Here is a 6,863-nt window from a genome sequence, read left to right as displayed (position 1 = left end):
GGACTATGGTGCACATGTTGCGGGGGTATAATTCTAGGCATCCTAAGACTTGGGATGAGAGTTTACCATATTTGCAGTTTGCTTTCAATCGGGCGATTCATGGATCTTCCGGAAAGTCACTGTTTGAGACTTGTTATGGATTTTTACCGCCGAGCCCGTTCGATCTTGTGTTTTCAAGTGAAGCCACAGTGGACGGCAAGGAAGGGAGTGAAAGACTACGTGCTCAGCGATTTCTCGAGAAGATTGCAAACATTCATGCCATGGTTGAAGCTCAATTGAAGAAATCACAAGCTAAGTACAAGGCGAAGCATGACCAACATCGGGTTCCTTGTAATTTTGGCAAAGGAGATATGGTATGGTTAAAATTGAGTAAGGAGAGGCTCAAAGGAGAAGGGAAGAAGTTGAAGCCTATTCGTTATGGTCCGTTTTGGATTATCGATCAGATTGGCGACAACGCTTTTCGTTTAGATTTGCCACCTTACTTAGGCATGTATTCGGTGATCAATGCCGAGTACTTGAAGTTGTTTGAGCCTCCATTATTGGATGATGAAGGTGATGACAAGATGATCTTACCGCATGTTGAAGACTTGTGGTTTGATAGAGAGGAGCCACTGAAAGAAGATTGCATTTTGGAACGGAAGACGACCAAGACGAGGCGGGGGACGAAGGAGTCGTTTCTCATTGGACGTCAAGGTCAGGTACCTAGCAAGGCCAAGTGGTTCAACAGAGAAGGAGGGGCTCGCGAGTTCCCTCAGCTGAAGTTCTAACTTGAATGGGACTTCAAGTTCCTAAAGGGGGGCCCATGATACGGGTGTATCTTCTCTCTGGGAGCTTAGCGATCCTCATGGGAGCTTGAGGATAGATGATTCTCATTTCGGGAGCTTAGCGATCCTCATGGGAGCTTGAGGATAGATGATTCTCATGGTATCTTGAGAATAGAGTAGAAGAGTCATGGACGAGGTCATTGGAGGCGACGAAGTCGAAGGATTCGTTAAAACTGCAGGAAGTACAGTTAGACTCTGGCCGGTCGACCGGCTTGGTCACGGGGGGGGACCGCTCCGGCTTGGTCACGGCGGTCGACCGCGTAGTGCACAGACTCAGACTATGTCTCGGGACTGAGAGCGGTCGACCGATGATGGCGCTGCGGTCGACCGGAAACACTGTAATCGATTTTTCCAGTTTTCATCGTTCTGACCGGTCGACCGCCTTGGGTACTGCGGTCGACCGCGTAGCGGTTCCGGGCCTGGGTCTGTTTCCTGCTCCAGTTGGGATTTCTGTTTAGTATAAATAGAAACATGACTTTTCTAGGGTGAAAAAAACTCAGATTGTAATTAGAAAAGAGATCAGGGAGGTTGTTCTTTGATCTAGAGAGATTGTGAGAGAGAGATTTTGTAAATCCAATTGATTCTCATAATCTAGAGAAGGTATTTTCCTTCGCCCTAATTATAACTCTTGTGTCCTTCAGTCGTTTTCTTCTTTACCCACTCTTGATAATTCCGCGATCAAGAGTGCTCGCACGGCGACTCGTATCAGCCGCAATAGATAGGTGTCCAACACATGGACTGCAATACCTACGTGTCCAACATATGGATCACAATAGATTACAACTAAAAGCATATATATACACTATTCACTCTCATGTCTCGGTGAATAAAACTAGTCTCTAGTCTGTAGTCAACTCATGTACAGAATTCTCAATGTTTAACAACCCCAAATAACCCAGAAATCTTGCCAGCCACACGACGTATGCACAACTGAACAGTGCAGAAAACAGACTCAAGGTCAACCGTCGCGCCCAGCGCGGTCGACCGCACAAAGAGCAAAAACTCACTGTGCTTCTGTGCTTCCCAGCGGTCGACCGTCGTGCCACACACGGTCGATCACGATCGATGGTCGACCGTTGTGACCAGTACGATCGACCGCGATGAAAATAGAAACTCAAAATTGACCTGTGTACAAGACGCGGTCGACCGCCGCGCCCACCGCGGTCGACCACGCAGTAGAAAAACCCTATTCTCAGGATCTATTCTACATGATTTCGTTGTCGAACTTCGTGTGTGATGTTTATACATACTAGCAACCCTATACATGTGATTTAGCATATCTGGAAAAAAATGATATAAGCAGTCTAATCACTATAGACAAGACGAAATAGTTTAAAACATGTATATTTATGTCAAAACTATCGAAAACAATCACTTTTCTTTCAAAACTTTTGTTAGACTAACCACCAGGTCTAGATCTGCACTTAGGAAAAACGTGGGTGACTTTATTAACTGAAAACATATTCTTTTGCTACATACAATATAAAGATCAACTTTTTATACTCAAACTAGTATGTTAGGCTCATAAAAATATATGAAAACATCGTTTAAAAGCATTTGAAAACTGGGTGCAGAGTTGGGCGAGATGAAACTCGCCTGATGGGTGATGAACTACTGTGGTAAGGTCGTGAGAAGGTTCTCCTTCGCTGAACGCTGCTGGATCTCGCTCGAACTCCTCGAAATCCTCCAAAATCGCACAAAGAACAAGCTAGGATTTGCAAGAGGACAAGGGAAGGTTGCTAGGGTTTTCTCTGACAAAAAGGAGGCTCCCCGAATAAAATAATATATATATGAGCCCTCAAACCCGACCCAAAACCCAAAACAAAACAGGCTGAGAAAACAAGTCTGACCGCTGTACGGTTGACCGCCACGCCCATCGCGGTCAACCGCACAACAATATTCTGCTACGCCTGAGTCTGGTCGTTGTGCGGTCGATTGCCACGCCCAGCGCGGTCGATCGCGCATCAATATTTTGCTGTGCATGATATATTCGTGTGCTCCTCTATGATATAAACATACATTTCACAATAAAACTCATTATTAAATTCTACGGGGCTTTACATTCTTCCCCCCTTAAAAGAATTTCGTCCTCGAAATTCTAAAATCGCATATCAAACATTAATAATATGAGGAAATCACAACATCTCATAACATAACTATCAGATATGAACATAGCGGTATTTAAGGTTAACAGTCTAGAATATAAATATTTACACTTTAATCCCTAACTAAAAGAAAATAGTACTTCAGGCAAAAAATCTAAACAAGGAACGCCCCATATATATACCATGTATTCCAAATGATTACAGATTAAGTGACCATACCCCCATTCTAGTGTTAAAGATAAATACAACTACTCCAAAATCATCATAAATCATAAGAAAATAGAATTCAAACAAATTACCTGCTCAAATAGGTGTGGGTAGTCGCGACACATATCCTCCTCGCGCTCCCAAGAAATCTCCTCAGATCCTCTCCGGTTCCATTGGACTTTCACCAAAGGAATCACTTTATTTCTAAGCTTCTTGTCCTCTCTAGAAAGTATACAAACTGGGATCTCAATCATAGTCAAATCGTCCTGAAGATCAATCTCCGGAGCATCTAATACTCACTGTCTCTCATCATCATGAAGGTGCTTCTTGAGTATAGAGATGTGAAATATGTCGTGCACACTAGACATCGATGCTGGAAGGTCTAGTCTATAAGAAAAAACTCTAATACGTTCAATGATCCGAAGAGGGCCAATATATCTCGAGGCTAGCTTCCCCCGTCTACCAAACCGCTACACACCCTTCATCGGCGATACCTTCAACATGACATAATCTCCCTCCTGAAACTCTTAAGGTCGCTATCTATGATCCACATAGCTCTTCTATCAACTCTGAGTGGCTAAAATACGCTCCCTAATCAATGCTACCCTTTCGGTAGTCTGCCTCACCAGCTCTGGTCCAAGCAACAAGCTGTAGGTGTCAAAAATTACCTATAGGTCCCCGCACATGGCTTGAGACGGAAAGGAGATGATGAAAGTCGCTATTCGAGTCACAGAAGCTCATTTGACAACGACGAACACATGAAGTGAGTCGACGGACCATGCGAAGCAACGAAATTTCAGAATAATCGAAACACGAATGAATCGGGAGCTGCATGTTGCTTATGAAAGACGAAGCACCCCTCATGTCCTATTTAATCCACACATGATTAAATCATGAGATCCTGTAGATCTCCTTGTTGGCTTTCCGACGCATTCTGGATCGTGTGATTCCGAGTTCGGATGATGAAAATACGACAAAAACGGACGAAGCGTGCGAGACCAAGCCCTGAGCCAAACTGAGACACCAATTGGTGTCTCGGCCAAACCGAGACACCAATGGGTGTCTCGGCCACGCTGAGACACCCGCGAGTGTCTGCAACCCAAAAAAGCTAATTTTTGACTAATTTTAATGGTTTTTCGACCGTTAACCGTCTGGATTTGCTCTAACTGATAAAATATCATCCATGAACATGGTTAAGTGGTTATAATTGAGGATAAGAGAGAATCAGCCATTCTTATCCAAAAACAGGGGTCCTGAAGCCTATAAATACAGCCACAGGGCCTTCATTTTTTCGGATCTGGAATTCTCGAGCGTTGGTGAAAGCCCTACCGAAACTGACAGACTGAAGAAGCCACATATTTCAACAAATGATAGCAGGAAGTGTTGAGTATCTAATTTCGATGTTCCTTTCTGGCTTTAATTGGATAAGAAGATGTTCATCAGCGCCCTCCCTCTGATCTATAGTCCTCGTGTTCTTTCCTTAATATACCCCTGTCTCCGCTGGTATTAAATCCTTAACGAAGGCTTAACTATCATGGCGTTGCTAAATAATTGCTTCGGCTTCTTGATCCTCTTCGTGAACGACAAAAAGCTTCAGGATCTGAATCCTAATCGTCGGGTGGTCAGATTATTAAAGTTCCCGGTCACCGAGCCAAGACAACCCACGTAAGCAAGATCCGAATAAAAACGAATGCTTATTGCTTTTATTTCGATTGGAAGTTGTATGTTTTTATATTAATTTCCGTATTATTTGAATTGTTGTAAATTGGACTAAGTTATTAATTGAAATCAATCACGAAGGGTGACTTTCGAAGGAAAGCAAACTGGCGACCACAGTGAAGCAAACAGCCTCTCACTACACGGCTGTCGTGATGCAACCGGCGATCAAGATCCGGGTAATGAAGAGGTTCGAATAGAATTCGACACAAGTAGAGTTTGAAAGATATTTCTCTTCCCTCCTCTTCTAGATCATGCCTATCCTCATATGGCGACAGGCAAGGCTTCCTCTTCAGGAATGCTCGGATGGACTTCAAGCTCTCAAGATCCAAGATCTCTGATCGTCCAACCGAGCCGGATTACACCTCACGACGCCCCTCACAACGTCAACGAGGTCCAAAGCTGTAGATCTGGTGGCCTCCCTCCAGCAGAAAGCTTAGACTTGCGTGAAGATGTGTTCAACTCTGTTGAAGAGAGCGCGCCAAAGACGACCGTTAATGCCTTTGCGCCGTCAATGGCCAAGGCTTTTGGAGCCAAATGGAACGGCATCCACTATGATGTAGGATCCGTAAAAATCTAGGCAGACGTCGAGAAAGAACAACGAACCAAACCAACCCGATGTAAACAACCCTAAAAGCAGAGAAGAATGAATAGGGTCCGCGTCAAAAGGGCCACTCTAACCCTTGAGGAACGAAATCAGAAGCGCTGTATTGCCTCGCAGTATGCCCGAGTCCTTCTGCCAGAAAAGCAAAAGAAAATGCCAGAAGGAAGAGCGGGTTAAAAGCACCCAAGCACAAACGAGTGTGTGCCGAAAGGCAAAGTCAGCGGCCTAGGCAAAAGTGGACGAAGTTATCATTGCGTCTTCTTGTCAACTTCACTGGATTGCTGTTCCACTGTCCCCGTACTCCGGACGGAGCTATACGGTAGCGTGGATCTTTACACAAATCAGAGTTATCTCAGGACCGCCTTGGTCCTCTCCCCGAGATCGAGTAAAACTGCGGACCGATGGTGAAGAAGCGATGGGGTGGGGGCCGGGTACGCGGTGAAAAGGTTCAAACAACAATTAAGTGGGGTCATACTAAACTTAACGAATAACGAATAAAGGGAAAGCGCCTAATGGACGACTACATCGGATTGCGAGTCGAAGTCCAAGAACCACGTAGAGTTTCCACGCTCACAAAGAGTAAATCGTGAACGAGTGCTCTTGGCAGACGCATAATGACAGGTCATATCCCTAGAGGAAACATTTCATGCAGACGACGATGTTAATACCTGGAGTCATGCCAGACACATCGATGGGTTGCTCCGATTCAGACCGAGAGTCTTACATCGGGCTGGGCGTGAGTGCAAAAATCCCCAAAAAAGATACTCGAGATACGGACTCGGCACGTCGTCTGTGGGCTGCGCAAATAATCTAAGGTATGTTGTCAGAATGCTACTGGCCATAAGGCCCAACAAGGTTCATCGGTATTTGAAAGAATGTGAGCTCACCGGAACATCCGAAGGCTAAGCCGAGGCGTTTCCGTAGAAGAAAGGCAACCGACACAGTAACAAGCTCTCCACGAGTTACTGTATTAAACATGGTCAACAAAGGCAATCTATTGGCGACGCTTGCAGTCTGAACCTTTGCAGAAGTATCCAAGCATGACTTGGGCTACGATCTAGAACTGTTCAGACCTAGACCTAAGGTCACAATCCCTGCGGACTCTTCTCCCCGTAATCACTGAAGAAAGATATAAGAGAGGATAAGAAGATGAGGGACTTGGAGAGCAAAATTAATGCGTTGATGAGTGCTTAGGAGGTAAAGAAGTCCGAAATACCATGTCCATACCTAAGGGAATGAGAGTCAATCCCATACCCAGCAAAGTTTAATTTGATTAACTTCACACCGTTCGACGGGAAGGGTTCCCCCACCTAGCATTTGATATATTTCAAGTCCCATTTGGGGATAATCTCCGGGAATGAACCTTTAATGGTACGGTCATTCGTGGGTACTCTTCGTGGAGCGGCC

Source organism: Asparagus officinalis, chromosome 5 (assembly GCF_001876935.1).
Source record: "Asparagus officinalis chromosome 5, Aspof.V1, whole genome shotgun sequence".
In the NCBI taxonomy this organism is placed as follows: domain Eukaryota; kingdom Viridiplantae; phylum Streptophyta; class Magnoliopsida; order Asparagales; family Asparagaceae; genus Asparagus; species Asparagus officinalis.
This window is presented reverse-complemented; position numbering follows the sequence as displayed.